Source organism: Rhyacophila brunnea, unplaced genomic scaffold, assembly GCF_057557595.1.
Source record: "Rhyacophila brunnea isolate RB1 unplaced genomic scaffold, BYU_Rbru_1.0 scaffold_9, whole genome shotgun sequence".
In the NCBI taxonomy this organism is placed as follows: Eukaryota; Metazoa; Arthropoda; class Insecta; order Trichoptera; family Rhyacophilidae; genus Rhyacophila; species Rhyacophila brunnea.
The window spans coordinates 1,765,155-1,784,225 of record NW_028233361.1 but is presented as its reverse complement, the minus strand read 5'-3'; the positions used below and the strand labels follow the sequence as shown (position 1 = coordinate 1,784,225).

Here is a 19,071-nt window from a genome sequence, read left to right as displayed (position 1 = left end):
ATGAATATACTATTATTATTACGAATATAATAATAAACATAACATAAAAAGGATGCATGTTGAATTTTTATGACAAATTATATTTCGTTCGGTTCGCGTCATTTGCAACAGCGACCCGCAATCCGCGCATCGCCTAGTCACGATCTTTTTAGACCATGACGTATAGCCTTATTGGATGACAAGCTTTGAGAGCGTTCTGCTAGGCTAGAGTAAGGCCATCCTCCCACGGCGCAACTGAAGTCCGACGGTACTGAAACTAAAATTCCAGCCAGTATCTAGCTAATGTATTTCAATGGCGGCTCGCTGACGGCGAGACTGGAATCTCTCAGCTTCAAAACGGTCGCGAAGAGACGCGACATGCTAGTCGCGCGGTCTCTGAAGTTTCCAGTCACCGTAAAACAGTGGTACCAACATCATTAGATTTCGGTGAAAAATCATATTTTCTTACCAAAATTGATTAAATATGAATCGGAAAATTAAAATAACCTTATGTAAACGCTGCAGCGCGCGTGTTGTCAGTTTTTGTACAACACAGCTGATAGTCCAGTTTGACAGTTTGAGGTTATGTGATTATTATTTCAACTGGGTCTCAGTAGCGCCGTGTGCGAAGCATCACATTGGTCAGTTTATGAGTTCGTTCACAAACCAGTTTCATCAGATTTCAGTTGCGCCGTGGGAGGATGGCCTAAGCGTAACGACGATGTGAAAAATTTTGATAAAATAGTCTTAGTAACATTTTCTGCGTTACAGTTTAATTTCTTCACACAATTTTAATATCGTGAAAAGCAGTAAAATATATTATACATGTTAAAACTGACACCCAATTATATTTTCTGACCCCTAGGGTTTGAAATGCTTGCAACATGGTGGGCGGAGACCATCCGCACTAAAAACACTGGCGGAAATAGGATGTCTTTTAGCCAAAAACTAGTGACTGCCGGTCGGTATATTAGAATTTAAACATACAGGGGTAATGCAGTTGCTATCTTGGGTACCTATATAATTTATAGGCCACATGCGGGTTGGGGAGGTGTTCTACCTGTTGAGTTTCATAACGTCTAAACATTATTATATTATTTACAATAATAATTACATTGGTTATGTATAAAATGTGTAGGTACAATAAAACATATTATTCTATATTAAAAATAAATTTAATTCATCTTTTTTCACGAAAGTGATATAGTGGTATCTAGTCCCTGTGGGATAGTCGATCGTTAAAACTGCTGAACAGTAGTAGTAGCTGACTAGATAATGATTTTTTAATTACCACCTTTAAAATGCACGTTAATTACATCGATCGGCCGCCTGGTCATTACGCGCCAGGTGCGTCTTCAGCGTCCAAAGTATTAATCAATCGTCAATATCGTTTTAATTTTGTTTGCAGGATGAAAAAATCGCAGAAGAGGATTTAAGTGTACCAGATAACCGGAATGCTGAAGAAATGCCTGTAGATGATATGAGGATCGACATAGAAGATCCGGAAGTTGTCGAATATGAAGCACGGGCTGCCAAGAGGATGATGTATTGTTGCTTAGTATACTGGATCACAACAGACGTATTGGAAGTTGTGGTCGGATACCTACTGATATTATATTATTTATAAATGCGTAACGAAAACGTAATACACCAAAATATCGAGATGAAAACATAACCGAACCATAAACAAAACATATCTACATTTCACATAACTGCGAATCTTCAACAACTTCAACTATGGATAAAGTAAGTAATATCGCGCATGAACTACGAACAAAAGTGTTATCTGGGAATAGTGGGTGTCAATAAAGCTATTACTTTAAGTGCTTTGTCTCAATTAAAAAATATATTTACGAAAATATAGATCTCTTGCTAGAGAACTCAATCAAAAGCTTTAGAAATATCAGCTGTGTTATAATATAATATAATAATATGGGGTCTACTCTTCTATTTTTTCTTTTGTATTTTCTATTTCTATTTTTCTAATTTAAATATGAGTAGTATTGAAAATGGAATTGGTTTCCAATATTATTATAAATGAGTTTGCAATAAAAAAAGCTAGTTTTAGTTAAGAAGTTAATTTTATATAAAGGTAAATTAGGTAGGTGCGTATTGTACCTATTTTATTTTTAATTATAAGTACGAAGCGTTAATAATTTAATTGTATTATAGTATGGGATATTATATTTCAAATAGTGCTTGGCTAGAGTGGACGCGCGGCAAGTAGCGTTGGCAGCCGTGGGTAATATGTCTGCAGAAGCCCACGGGTCTGGTCTGCCTGAGCATATCCATGTGGAATAGTTTAATGTAATTTTGTAATTAAGTTTCTAATTAATGAAGTCAAGATATATCTAATATGAAATGTACTTATTTATTGTTATATTTGTTTTATTATTATTATTTATTATTATTTGTTTATAAATTTTATATAGTGAACATCTTGTATTTTTAATTTGTAAAGTTCACTATATGTAAAGTCAGTCTCTAGTCAAGCAATTTGCCTACACAATTTCAGATACATGAGCTATCACCCAATAAAACACACAATAAATACTATGTATATAAATAAATGAATCAATATAATGATTATAGTTTAAGTTAGTGTACACATTTCAAATCTTTGTTTGTTGTTATATCTGTACCTAACGTGATATAAAAAAAACCATAAATCCACTTCAGTTTTAAAAGTGGTCACAAAGATGTTTGCGAATTCTCCATGAACCCCTGAGACCGCTCGCGAAATCCCGGTGAGGTATCATTGCCCTAAGTGAATAATAATCTAACAAATAATTCAGTAGGTATATCTGGCAATTTAAAAAAAATGTTTTGCACTGTGACAGAAGGCTGGGGATCTTGGAGTAGGTAATCCATTTCTCATTTGATGGTGATTTATTAATCAGTACTGTTAAGTCATTGGATGTGACGTCATTCTTCAGTCATGGGGTCACTTTGACGAAAATCAACCACTATTAACCTAGTGCCACGCTTATTGCGTCTATAGACCATCCAGTGTAGACGAGAATTGCCAATGGATCCCGCCTGGCTTACACTATATAGACATGAACTAAAATCTTATATAAGTATATATATTGTATTTAGGTAGCTGTTCTATAGTAATTTGGTGTAACATTTTATTAAAAAATATTATAAGTAAATTAGTGCAAAAATTAAATGTCAGCCGACAGTAATAGAAATGTTAATAAACTTTTAATTACTTTGTTATTACTTGAACTGAGAATTCCAGTATAATGGTGTTGAAACAAAGCTATTTTTATTAAAATCTGTTTTCTGTTTCCTGTTTGTATCTGTTTGTATGTCTGCTTGTATCTGTTTCCATTCTCGGACATGTGTGATAAAGCGCATTCTCTTTTCGTTCTACAACAACGGCGTAGCCCTCCTTTCTTATTTAATTATGTGTTATATTAAATAAATAATAATTAATTAAATAAATACTGTGTTTTCTGTGTCAACTGTGTAGTGTTTTCAAATTATGTATGTCCAATAAAAGAATATTACATTCTTAAATCTCTTTGTGTTATTCGTTGAATAAAAAAAGAAATAGGTACCTAGTTTATCACATTTTACTCAAAAAGAATACTTTAATGTAAACGCAGTAGATTTGTATGATTAAATTGATATTTTTTTGACATAATACATATATATTAAACCGGTATAATGCATTAATAGTTGACTTACCCAGCAATCTGTAGCTCCGCCGTATAAACTCTATTTCTGTTTCTGGCATCCTGAGCACATGGTCGAGTCAAGTTCAACGTCGACTCTTCACTCATTTCTTTTTAATGTTAATACTGATAAGTACTCGTACCTAAATTAGTAGGTATTGAAAATAAAATAAAATTTAATCTGACTAGATATTATTTCTGATGTTATAAACTAGTAAGAAAAATGCGAGAAACTTTCATTTTACATAAAAGTAAATTATTTTATTTTAGTGTTTTCAATTGAATAATCTATTATGAAAGAATAAATTACTTACTTAATATTTAATTGGTTCATTTACGTTGATCATTGAAAGTTATGTTAGCATTAAAAACAGACATCTGACGTCTGAAAAATTTGATAGCTGACATTTAAATTCCTAGATATTTATTTTAATTCATAGGTATTTAATTTAATCTCTTTCAAATATTAAAATCATTCTGATACTTAGATTAGACTTAAGGGGGGGGGGATCCTTGTGCCAACAGAGAACCTAGCGGAAAAATACGAAGCTTGCAATTTGAGATTTTTTTTTGATAATTTACAATAATTTCAACTGTATATACAACTGTTATAAAAATCGATGTTTTTTTAAATAAATATAAAAAATATTAAAACGATGAATTAGTACATTTTTTATCTTGAAATTAAAAAAAAATCTAAAATCTTTTTAATGTTTTCAGATACATATTAATTAATTAATACAGTTGAAATTGTAAATTATTAAAAAAAATCTCAAATTGCAAGTTTCGTATTTTTCCACTAGGTTCTCTGCTGGCGTGCCTCTCCCCCTTAAAGAATTCAATTATATACAATAAATAAATAAAATTGATGGTTTCGATTTATTTATTGTCTTATTTTATCATAATATGCATTGGTTTTTAATGTCATATAAGTCATTAGGTAATATTATAAATTTATATCTATTCGAATATGTTTTATCTAAGCAAAGTCAGTTGTAATCATGTTCACTGCTGTTGTCATAATATTATGAATATTTTGATGAAAATAAAGTATTTATTTCAACGGTGTTTTTTTATATTTACTTACTTATTTTATGTTATATTATGGGTGGTGGAAAATACGGGCAAGCACCCGGACGACAGCCAACATTCGCGTGGCCCTGCCTTTGGGCTGATCAACTTGCAGAATGTCCCTGTGCGAAATGCTGGTAAAATTCCGAAAAATACGGTGTTGGCGCAGGAATACTGATAAGAGCTGTTACAAATATAATATTATGTAGCTCACGAACGCTGGACCTGCTCTTGCTTTTTCGGTAATTCATTCTCGGCAGGATTCGCCTCCATACTCCACAGTCCATAAGTATTCCTAATGGAAGATACAAATTAATTAGTAGATATAGAGTATAAACCGACAACTATGGCGAGACCTTGGCGTTAGTGTCGGGTGGCGAGTATTATCGGTGTATTACTACGTAACCACCACACCTCTAGCTATAATTGTTAGCCTCTGGGTACATTCATATAATAAAAATTATTGAAATTAAACCGATCCGGCAAGACAAGCCGGTATCGTGTTTGATATATTATAATGTAGATTTTAAAAATAAAAATTATGGTTTTCTCTTTTGAGTGTTTTGATAATATCCATGCACAGGATATAGTTTTTTTCACTTTTGTTTCTTTGTTTCACTATAAATCACAATCAATAATGATGAAATGCATAGCTTATAGACTACATTGCCTACAAATGTAATAGAGTTTCATTGTGATAATATATCCAAAGACTCCAAAGTTACAAAACTTCTGCAAAATAATACTATGGTATCATAATCATTAATCATCACGAGTGTGTCATCACTCATCGCATAGCCTGCAGTGGAGGAATGGTGAAGCAAGGTGCAGGCCTGATGGTATCATGATGATTTCATGGAGGGAAGGGAAATGTACAGTTTGGGATGTCACTGGTGGATACATTTGCGACATCTCAATCTCTAATAATCAGTTGAATCGTCAGGTTCAGCGACTCTTTTAGCTGAGTCTGACAAAGCCAAGTAATATCACTGTCTTTCACCAAATTATATCGTCTGTCCCCTGGGTTTCGAGACATTTAGACCCAGGGTACCTCTACTTGGAAGACTGTGGCTGAGCTTGGTCGTCGCTCGATTGATAAGATATGTGAGTAATGTTCAACTGAGTATCTGAAACAGCGAATATGCATATAAATTCAAAGAGCTAATGCAGTTACTGTTTTGGGTACTCTTGAGATGTCCAGGGGACTGGAGGAGATATTTTGTGTACTAGGGTTAACCTATACAAATATTTATAAATAGTTTTATAAGTATTAGTTTATATATTATAATGTAGGTAGTTATATCATATAATTATTGTGCACCTTATCTCGTTTTTTTTGTTTTATCGATATTATTATTATTATTCTTCACCTGTTTATTCAAAATTAAAAGTTTAGGTACTTTTTATTTATTAAATTATTGTGATACGGTGAAATCGAACGCTGGGTTTGTTTTAGGGTTACAAGGCGACAGAAATACAAGGGTGATAGTTTTATAAAGTATAACACAGGTTATATGATGTAGTGGTATATCAAATCCTTATTACATAACTCTTAGTCAATATAATACAATTTAAATCTATTCGCCAGTATTAATACACACCGGCTATACAGAGCTCAGCCTGCGGGTACTAGGGTCAAATATGCCCAGTATGACAACTACTGGATGAAACCTTAGAGTCTCGGCTACCCAAAACCACTTTCCAACCCTCAAATAGGTCCTTTATAAGAGAGGGTGAAGCCTTCTGGTGTTCTATGAGAGCAGTTTGCATAGACCAGTTACCTTGTTCCAGTAATTCATAGATGGCGGTAGTAATTACGGCCAGATTTCTATTAATTTATAGATGAGGATTTTTAAATTCAAGGAGGATTATTTATAGATTCATTATAGATTATTTACTACTATTTATAGATTCAATATTTCCGATGCATCTGTACGTTGTCTCATTAATAAAAGTCAATCATTCAATAGTGTAACTAGTGACTAGGGATACCAATCCCGGGATCCCGAACTATTTTTGATACCTATAAATCCCGGGATTGGTAAACATAATGATTTTTTTATCAATTTTTATGGAAAATTAAATAAAAACGAAAATATACAGAAAAAATACTTTTAATAACAAATAACTACCTTAGAAATAAACTGATTTTGAATGAAGTTTGATTTATTACCCATGTGTAAGTTGCCAATTCATTTTATTTTGTTCACATAAATTAATAAAAATGAGAAAGAGCGGAAAAAACAAAGCATCGCACTTTTAACAAAGTGATTCCACCATGATCTCATACGTTTTACGGCAGTTTCATATTTGGCTGACTTATTAGATTTATGAAGCGGAAAGGCCATACACCATGATTTTATTTACTATTTTAAATCTCGCTAACCCATTCATTAAATCTTTACTATCAGAAACAGCAATTTCATGTATTATGTAAACACTAAACACAATATTGACTTTACGAAATTTTATAAATGAAAATCGTTTAGATTTGTAAATATTTTAACATAAATTAAAAATTCCACATAATATGTACGATGCAGGTAACATCCGTAAAGTGAATTTGAGAAATAGAGTAAATAAATCAAGAAACATTTAGTTAGACGTTTCAGCTATTTACACCTAAAGCTGTCTTCTTTTTATAGAAAATAAACCATTGCGCACTACCAGAAAATTCTATTCTGGAGATTACTTTGGGCATATTATTCAAAATAATGTTTTAATTAAGTACTTAAATCTTCAATTTTTTTCAAAACAATATGTTATTTTTTATTTTAACTGAAACTGTATTTGTATTTGTTATCTTTTCATAAATAAATAAAACTGTTTTCACATTATTATTTATATTATAATATTATTTACTCCATTAAACCTATGTATTTCCAAGATTAAACGTACAAAATATTGACAATAAATATCTTAAATATTATAAATTATACTATATATATATTTGACCGATTATATCAATGTTATTTGTATATATAAAAAAATATATTAACTATGGAAAAAAATGCCAATCCGGGATTGTCAAATTGTAATCCCGAAATCCCGGGATTGAAATTTTGGCTCGGGATTGGATTCCCTACTAGTGACCAACGTGGACGTCATACTCCTGGGATGAAAAGATCAGATTTTTCAAGATAACAGATAAGATTCCACATTGTGTCATTCCCATCGGTACTATCTCATTACTGCAAAAAAGTCAAGCTTAAAGCATCAATTACATTGAGCTTCTTTACGAGCTGTTTATTGGCGAATTGACAATCTGCCTGTAAAGTCGTAATCATCGAACAAGCTAATAAGCAGGTTGTAAATACTCTACCGAGAAAAGTTGAAAGCCGGTCAACTTTACACGCTACACGCCGGCGTGTGGGCCTACTGCGTCTGCGCAGTAGTGAGCAGTAGCAACCTCCCGGTAAAAAAACGAACTACGTTCAATCAAAATAGTCGCTGGCTTGTGGCTTCTCAGCGAATGGAAATTTTTGTGTGTAATCATCAAATGGCAGTAGCTGAATCGCCCGCTTTTAAATTCGCCAACAAACAGCTCGTAAGAAGCTCAATGTAATTGACGCTTAAGAAATACCTCCTACAATCTACCTGCATGATTTCAATTTGCAAACTTATTCTTAGGATATCATCCTGAAATGATGTTTTTAATAAAGATTTCAATTTTTCTTTTCATACTCCAAGAAAATATGATACGTGCTTTAAATTTGAACATAATATGAACATACGAAGAACAAAAAACTTTTTTCAAGGAGACGAGACCATGATTTAACTTTACTTCGTAAGAAATCTGCATGAAATTATAAAAATCTTATCAAAGAGAAGGCAATGAGTGTCATCTCTTTGAGTTTGTTATGAAAGCGGTACACTATTGCCCTTCCACAGTCTCAAATGTGGTTTTCTATAAACATAGGTTAGCTGTTTACAATTTTACTGTATACAATGTCAGTTTAAGAAGAGCTTGTAATTATATGTGGCACGAGAGGCTGGCCAAACGAGGGTCTATCTATAGAAATAGCCTCCTGCATGTTCAAGCATTTAAAAATGATAGCCGATAGTCATTCTGGTAAATTGTTTTCCGACACATGCTGGGGGGAAAATCGAAATATTAACACGGTGACTGACTATGTTGCACGATGCCGTTCAGGTATTAGACATATCGCAGATCGATCAATGTTTTTTGTTTGTTTTCAATTGTTTCAATTTCAATGTTTTCCACTCTGTGTCACTCGGTGCACGCACACATTAAAAGAGAAATAAAAGGAATCAATATTTAAGATCCTGCAGGATGGTATGCAGTAATATAATTAGCATCTAAACAGAGGAAATATGATGTCGAAAACATGAATCGGGATGATTTTGTAAACTACACTGAAATGCAGAAAGAATATGATATAAAAAACAAAATTGTGGATAATAGATAGAAAGCAAATTAATTGGCTAAAGATTGTCCACTTTCAGTATAAAGAAACTGAACCACATAATGTTTATTTTATATATAATTACAGTGATGATATTTTTCAATCATTTCGCATAGTACGAAAAGGTACATCTAGGTCGTAGACGTAGATATTACAATTATTTAAATTAAATCCAACTTACACTGCAAAATTTAAAAAAAACTTAAGGATTTGCTAAAGTTATGTAATTCTGGTATAATAAAAGAACGATATCACATATTCTATCTATACATATCCAAAGAGAAGAAACTATAAGAATTGAGAGTGACATTGAATATGAAGATGAAAATATTTAGTTTAGTCTTTATTGCCTTTTTCCCTTACTCTATTTTAACCCATCTTAGTTCATTCATTTAAATAAATAATTTTTTTTTACTTTATACGAGTTTCGAAATAAATAAAGTTATTCATTAAATTTTTACTTTTGAACCTATTACACTATAATTGGTAAGTGTCAAAAAAAACAAGATAACTATACAATTTTATTGGAATAAATGATACTTTGATACCGCCTAAACCATGGCATCCTCAGAGGATCCAAGGCCATGAGGCCTGAATCATCATTGGGCTGATTCATGCAAATATGAACAGATCGACTGCGAGGCAAATTTCTAGCCCGTAAGCTTAGATGTATGGAAATTTATAGTCACCCTTTTGCAAGTTCTATAAAATTTAATAGAATCAGTCTAGCCCTTAATATAAATAAAATCCTGCATTTTTTATACGTACATTAATTCTATAAGCAAGCCAAGTAAAACCTAGCGTCATTATAAATTCTATACTTAGTCAATTTTAAAAATACTTAGAAGCAAGCTGTAATTTTAAAGCCAATCAATAGCAAACGATTTTGTAGTTACCGATTTAACTTAAAACAATTGTCAGCACAATATTAAATTTTAGATGCCAAAAATAGTAATTATTAATACCTATCATTTTTTAATATTATTACCTACATTTTATCCAATTTTGACCAATAGGTATTAAATTCGTACACTTACCTATATAAATATTGAAAACAAAGTTCCCAGCCATACAATGTATAGCAGTTTCGTTCTACATCGGCATTGTTGTACGCTAAAAACGATTTGCAGTTGTGTTGGTGTTCTTTGGTAGTATTGACACAGGGTGTGCATGAAGAATTACGGTAAATAAGCATATTTTTATGACTTATTGTTTTAATAAAATATAGAATAAAAATGGCTACATTAGAACATAGGTACCTATATATTATTTACTTATACCGATAGTTACAATTCAATGAAAACATCGTGTTTTATTATTTATTTAGTTGGGATTACAATGTTTTGGAATTTATAAATTAGCCTTAACGATATCATTACCATTATTTAACAAATTAGTTATAAATTTATAGAGAACTAAGCAATTAAAGACAATTATAATACCGTAAAGACATAATTTTGTTGGCAATGTCATTTAATTACACATACAATCATTAGAACTTCGGAGAACAATTACAAATGGCATTTTTAACTATAAGTATAATGCTGTTAAAGTAAAATATATAATAGGAAGAACACATCATTCAATCGTGTATTATTATTTATTTAGTTAGGATTGGGAATATACAATGTTTTGGAATTTACGAATTAGCCTTAACGATATCACTATCGTTATTTTACAGATTAGTTATAAATTTATAGAGAACTAAACAATTAAAGACAATTATAATACCGCAAAGACATACTTTTGTTGGCAATTTCATTTAATTATACATACAATCATTAGGACTTCGGAGAACAATTACAAATGGCATTTTCAACTATAAGTACACAATATGATACGCTGTTAAAGTAATATAAATAGTAGGAAGAACATAATTTATTGAAGGTATTCGTTGATGTCACTGCCTGTGTCGTCGTCATCAGAGGTATCTGCGGTGTGGATTATAATCTCACTGGTCAATTCATCCGTTCTTATGTCGTATTCCAAAAAACTACGTTCTTTTTTTTCCACATGACCACAGATATTCCGCCACTGCTCTATGGGAAATTTATTGCAGGCTTCTGCCACCAATCTATCTACAGATGCCATTGTCATTTCAATATTGTTCTTTCCTACATAACCTTTAACAACAGACCATATGTTCTCTATGGGATTTAACTCTGGGTGATAAGGAGGTAATCTCAGTACAGAATGCCCGTGCTGATTTAAAATAGCATCTATTTTGTATTTTACATGCCGAGATTTATTCATTAGTACCAAGTTGTAAAGCTCCGGTTTGATCATCGTCGATGAAAAAGGTATATTATTATCCTGTAGCCACTGAATTATTTCACCCTTCTTTTTATTTGATGTTGGTGCTGGGTTCAACAGTTTATTGTGATATGATGCATTATCTATAACAACAACAGATTCAGGTGGTAGGTTAGGATTTAACATTTCTTTTAACCATTTTTCATAATTACTGTAGTTCATCTCGTCATGATAATCGCCACTTTTTAAATTGGATTTAAATTTTAATAAAGCATTTGGCACAAATCCATTTTCACCGCCAGCATGGATTATTATTAAGCGAGTACCTTTTGAAATCGGCTTCTTAAAACTAGAACTCGATCCGTCAGAATAAGAATATGATGTGGTATGTGTGGAATGTATGTAAGTTTCATCCGTAAATATAATAGATTTCCCCTGAACACGATATTCTTTATTTTTTCTTAAATATTCAATTCTTTTGAAAAATATGACACTTTTTCCATGAGCAGCTTCCGATTGTCTTCTGTTTTTCTCCATCTAAATCCTATATCTTTCATAACTTTCCTTAATGACGTAATTCCACCCTTAAAATTAATATCTTCTTTCAACACGCCATGAATGTTTTTCAGTGTTGCAACAGTTTTGTGATTTTTATGAAAGTCATGAATACACCGTCGAATTACAGATTTATCAAAGTCATCAATATTATTTTTTTTATTTTTAACTACCCTTTTTTTAGGACTCGAAAAGGTCCCTGTTTTTTGTTTTTCTTATTGTTCTTATTTTGTTTACAGATCGAGGTTGTAAATCAATGACTATTTATTTATTTGAATATTTATATTCTTAGATTTAGTATATAGTTATAATTATAAAATAGTCTAAATATAGTTATTATTAAGGTAGACACTTAATGACACTATTTTAATTTGAGAGGTAAACGTCTTAATTCGGCTTAAAAGTTTGTACGCATATTTATTTTAGTGTTCTTATGGAACAGCTGATCATAAAGTTAAGCACAGGTTTTGCGGTCACTGTGTGAGTGAGGTCATCGACGTATGACGTCAAGTTAGCGCGGAGTGAATCTCGTCGAGGATTACTCGCGGACATATTGTACTGAAACTGTTAACGAAGAGTGCTTAGCAGACCAGAGAGGTCTTGCACGTGCTTCGGAGAATATCACTGGGACGGAACTGTTTATCACGAGGAAAGACTCATAGAAGTTTACTCGCGGATACTTGAATTGACAAAACCTTTTGCGAAGATCTGAGGAGATCTGAAGCGGGTTACGGAGAACGTCGTAGAAGCAGGAACCGGACGGAACTGATTTGTTCAGAGAAATTATCCTCTTTTATAGAGGTCCAGAGGGACATCGGGAGAAGGTTTTGCCAGAGAGGGAAAACCCTCCCGTCCCTATCTACCAAGAAGAAAAATAGTGGTTAAACGCACCGGTTATTATTTACCGATACGAAGGGTAGGTGATTAGGTGGAGGCTGATGGCTTGTAGGCATAGGGTGAATTTCATATGCCTATTTCCACCCTTTCTCACAGTGGACACTAGAATACTAGATGAAGAGCTAAGAGCACTTAGATGACGCACGATTGATACCCAATCACGAATCAAATCGCGAAAATACCTTTTAATAAAATTCATCCGTTATCATTTTATAGTTCTAGATTTTTTTTGGGCATAGTAAATTGATATGAACGTCATTGTAGTTATTGATTAGTATATTTTTATATAACCAATGACGTTTGACACATTTGGTTAGTTTGATAAGTTGCAAAAAACACCACCGGAGCGCGAGCATCTATTTTGACCAATGCATGATCATTTGACACATTTGGTTTAGTTGCAAAAAACACCACCATAGCGCTACCATCCAATTTGCCCAATGCATGAACTAGATAGAAAATTTATTGCCGAATTCATTCACTAGGCAGATATTTTGCCTAATTCATGAATAAGACAACGGGCTTGCATTTTTCATGATTTAGGCAAATTTTGCCCATTTAATGTAATAGTCAATTTCGCACATTCGGCGTAACACTTACACTGATAACTTCAAATGGCTGAAACAAGTTACCTGATCTCAACAATCGGCGGCTTTACAAACATGCCACCCAATCCCTTAATAACCCGTCAAGATTTTTATTCCAGGTGAAGTCCCACGACTGATGACAGACACTGATATATGGGCCTTAGAAGAAAAAGTAAGCAAATTCGGAATGAAAGTTGTTGTAAATAATCGGTTAGTAAATAAGATTTTAACCTTGTATATTAAATGTCGTAAATGTTTTGTATACATAATAACCTGTGGTACCTATAATATGTAAACAGTATTAAAGATGCAGTGTGTAGGTTGTACCGGATGAATGAAATGTAGAATAAAATATTAATTATACAAAGATAATGATAGATAGTTAATATTAAGACTATGTAGATATATAGAGTATCCATTGAAAATGTTTAGTTAATAAGATGTAAAAATGTACAGCGAAATCATCGAAGAATGTTATAAATTAAATTCATTAGGTAGTCTCATTTGTAATATTAAAATAATAAATTCATTCATATAAATAGTAAATATAATAATAAAATAATAGTCTTGCCGCGCACCACACAATTGTAAACTCGCCGCACGCCAGCGAGACTGATTGCATGTGTGTGATTACAGTCGGTCACACCGATACGAAGCAATCGTGAAAAACCTTTTTTCTCAATGCAAAAGTATTCAAAAACATTTCTCGCTGGAGCGATACTTTTTTTCGCGAGCAGATCGACACGGCGTATTTTCATAATTCTTAAATCGCCGTAGAATCGTTAATATTAAACTTTTACGACAATTTCCTTCGCTGGTTAAGCTTAGAACAATTATACCAACCACCTAAGCTAAAAATAACAAGGGAATTCGCATGTTTAAAAATCTGCATATAAAATGCATAGGTACCTCCCTCATAGTATCATTATTATAGCTCTAATGAAACAAAACTTGAATTGACTTGTGGTATTCTTGTATTATGGGGCACATATGCCAGCGCTCGGAATGGAGCAGAACGCCCTGGAGCGCCGTTCCAGTTCGTGAATTCCTTGAGAATACCGTTCCGTCTCGTGGAATCCTAAGGGTAGCAAGACGTCTCGTAAAATTCTCGAGCCTCATCAGATTCATATGGCGTTCCGGTTCAAAATATTTTGAAAAAAATAATAAAATAATTATCTTTCTATTAAATAATGATTTTACTGGTTGAAATCCCTGATTATTGTTCCTACATAATATGTCGATACAAAAAATGGGTGCCACAATTAGCCAAGCTAAAATTTTGTTCTCAGAAATGCATCGAGCTAGGTATATTTTTTCCCAACAATGCAATTCTAGATAACCCATGTGTCTAATAATAAAAAATAAAAGTTTTTATTGAAGAAAGCACCTTAGACTTAGATTTATTGCTATTTGATTTTGAAAGTGTCTCAAATATCTAGCAATTTGTTAAGTTTCATTGAAGCTTCATCTCTATTTTGACTAGTGTTATGGGTAGTTGCACATCACTGTCATAGTTAACCGGACGTTACAATAGTAAAATAATCACACCTATTTAAATAGCGACTTGATGTTATTATAACAAAATAATAATGCTTAATCAAAAAATAAACACCGGGTTTTAATACTCATGCTTGCGTATACACATACGGAACATGCTCGGAAAGCTTTGGAATTCAAGAGCTTTTATTCTGTGGTTTAGCTGTTTCGATATTAAGCTCGCCTCATCAAAACATGTTACATTAATAATAGTATGTAGGTTAGGAATACTTGAAAATCAGAATCAATTTTATAGTGTCTTGTATTTTATATAAATTGCTTTCTTTTCTGTATATGAAAGTATTACTTACATCAGCGGTTTCCAACCTTTATGCTACTACGCCTCCCCGAAGAAAAAAAAATTTCCCGCGCCTCCCTTACCTTTTATTGTTTTAATATATTAAATAATATAGAAACGTTTTAAATAATAAAAACTTTATTATATAAAAAAAACTGAAAACTACAATTAACAGAATAATAACAAGGTTTAACTATAACATACACATACGTGTAGATTTATTTTTTATAAAAAAATATTAATATATCTTCTAATATATTATTTTCCCCAACATATCGAACATATGCAATTAAATGGGCATCTTTAGCTATATCAGTCGCCTCATCTACTTGTATGGCGAATTTCGAAGTACGCAGCCGAGAAACTAATTGATCGCAAATATCTTCAGATATATCATTGATTCTTCTTCCGACTGTATTATCAGCAAGCAGAATTTGTCGCAACTGTTTTGCATATGATTTGCCGAACATTATTCGAACCATATCAATAGCTGCTGGTAAAATTAGAGTTTCTCCTATTGTATGTGGTTTCTTACATTTTGCGATTCGGTAAGAGACATGGTACGAAGCCAATAATAATGCATTTGGTGTTACAGAAAATATTTTTTTGAACGTTTGCTTTTGATTATTAAGCTCATCTAATTTTCTTTGAAAAAATTCTATGGGCTTATCAACATATTCAGAATGTAGAGTTTCATGGTGCCGTTTTAATTTGACTGGTCTCATACTATCTGAAGCCAAAACTTTCAAACACAACAAACACATTGGTTTTTCCAAGCCATCTATACTAACACTAGTGAATCCTAATGATACATAGGATGAACTGTATTGTCTTTTCTTGGGAACTTTACTTCCTTGTTCTATTTCGGTTTTATTCCCACTAGTATCAGCATCTTTTCTCTTACAACCACTCAAAAATGTATCCATTCCACTAAAAAATATTTTATTATTATATTATATTAAAGAAATCACGTCAAAAACAATTTAAAAAAACAGTATCACACCCTGCTTACACGCTTTAGTTGACACTTTAGCTACGAGTGACATTTAAATTTGAGGTTATTGTTTTCATGCAACCAGCGGTCGTTTTGTGCATTACCGAAACAGAGCGTTTGCAAAAGCGCCATTTTTAAATTTCTCCGCTCCAAATATTTTTTAATAGGATTTAAATATATGTATTATGAAATAAACATTCATGCACTGAATTTTCACTGTTACGTTAAGATATAAAGTTTTATTTATTTGTAGATATTATGGTATAAAAATTAATTTATTAAAAAATTTTGGCGCCTCCCCTGGCAATAGATCGCGCCTCCCAGGTTGGAAACCGCTGACTTACATCATAACTAACCCCGTTGTGCATACATCATTCATCTAATTAATATACTTCTAGGCGGACATGCTCAGCGTAGGTCGAAATCGAGCTTTTATTGCATTTTCAAAGCATGATCCTGGACATTCCTTCAACGTTGTAGATAATATATTTATATTATTTTGAAGCCTTATTATCCTTTATATTTATTTTAAACATTTGATGACTGCATAAAGTATTTTTATTACATAAAATAGTATTCTTTTAAACTTCTCGCTCTAATGTTTTAGAATATAGTCATATTTCAGTACATGCATGTGCAGTGGTGCTAAGATTTTTACATTTATTAATTTTTAACGCATTTATAAAACCATTAGTATAATTTATGTCTTCATTATTATAGTGAAATATTTACGATAAAAAAATATATTGATAATCTCTGTGATCCCAAATTTGACAAGAATTAGGCATTTTATTATTCAAAAAATGGGCAAGCTTAACACATTTGAAGATAATTCTAAAGTTACTAATAATTATAAGCTATGTCTTTGACCATTCAAGTGTGATAAACATCCTACGAATAATGATTGCTTTATAATAATTATTGACCTAAGAATAAGATAGGGTTTTTTTTTAAATACGCCATTTCTTTTGGCATTCTCCAGTAGTTAGGCTACAACATACGGCCGTAGCCATAAATTGACAAACTAAAACTGAAATATAGGGTATGAACATGTTAACGCGCGTGTTTGAACATGTACCGTTTAAAAAAAATCGGTTAGGTACATGTTCAAACACGCGCGTTAACATCATTTTTCTTATCTAATCGTTCTTATTTACATCCTTTTCCACCGCCTGCCCCTACCTATACTCCGGTGGCGAAGGGTGGAGGTAGGCTTTTAATATCCGACATAAATAGTGCACGCTTAATTTTTTCACTAAAAGTCCCCCCCTACAGCACGGGCCCCAGGCTAGAGCCCTGTCAGCCCTCCCCAGCCATGACCTACACCACTCTGGAATTCGGGTGGACACCGAGAATTACTTGACAGTTCGATAGGGAAAACCCGACATAAGTGTTTCGAAATTTTTGTGTTAGAAATTAAAATCAAGATTTTTTTCTAAAAGGGTACTGGAGAATTTCAAATCATTTTTTTGCCGTGTTTTTATTTGTCTAAACCCAAGGTATAGTTTATTGGCTTTCAATTTCAACGTTTCAAATCATTCTGATAATTTTTATGTTTGGGGGTGCTAAGGCCCCTTGCCTCCCCACCTTGGATGCGCCACTGTTGAAAACAATATATTGTGTTTGCCTGGTCCAGGATTCGAATCTGGGATTCACAATATTATTAGTCTACGAGAGTGATAGCCGCTCGGCAATTGTGGGCGTCATTTTAATCTAATAAATATAAAGCGAATAATTTCTCCAAAGTTAATATTAAAAAGTACCTGTACTTATGTATGTATATGGTCAATTATTATGAATATAAGTCTTTTTTTTACATGAAAGTATATTATAAAAAATTAAATAATGAACACGAATATGATATTTGGATCATCGTATTACAAAATGTTTTATTTTTCCATACATACACTACACAGTATGTAAATGTAATGTAATTAATGAATGTATTTATTAGGTACATTTTCATAAAAATCTATGTTATCTAAAATTATAATTATTTTAACATTAAGTCCATCAGATCATTTCATTTGTATGTGTAAATCACCAAAATGGTGCACATTACCAATCTCGCATTAATTCCATCGTTTTAAGTACTAAATAAAGTGCTACACCAGTGCTACGGCGTAGATGTATGTGCATACATGATGCGCCAAATAAATTGCCAGAATGTTCATACATCACTAATGAAAATGCATACTTGAGGAGATGCACAAACGTATTGAAATTATTAACCACTTACTGCGATATTGGAAAAATATTTTTTATCGGTCGTTACATCATGACAGAGAATTGTGACCACCCTGACATGTAGTCATCTTCTGAGCGACTAAAATTTTCTACTTCTCACGGCTCTCTGCTTCCTTCAGGGCAAAAAGGTACTGGCTCCAGCACGGTATTTAGTTCATCGTGCCGATACTCTTCCTATGATTCGCCTTCCCTAGAGACTACCCAAAACCACCAGACTCTCCAGATTATCTGATCCGTGCAAAACAATATTTAGAGAAAACTGCAGAATGAATCCCAGACACACTCTGTTGAGAGTCGTTTCTTAATCTAGATTCTCTAAATCTATTCTGTTCAGGAAATACATAGCATCAGTGCTCGAAATGGAAAATTTCACGAACAGGAACGCTCTATAATTTTCCGAATAAAAATATGCTTGATTTTTTTCGTTACATACGTACGTACTTTGGATGTATAAATGCAACAATAAACTTTTAACTTCTTACGTGGATGTATATTGAGCAAGTGGGCAAGGATTGTCAGCGCCGCACGCAAAAGAACCTCGTCT

At 32.6% G+C, this 19,071-nt stretch overlaps 1 pseudogene; it reads right to left on the bottom strand.

Annotated features, from left to right (window-relative positions):
- Positions 1 to 11,038: 11,038 nt before the first annotated feature.
- On the bottom strand, positions 11,039 to 11,970 carry LOC147063161 (uncharacterized; annotated as a pseudogene).
- Between the last annotated feature and the right edge of the window lie 7,101 nt (positions 11,971 to 19,071).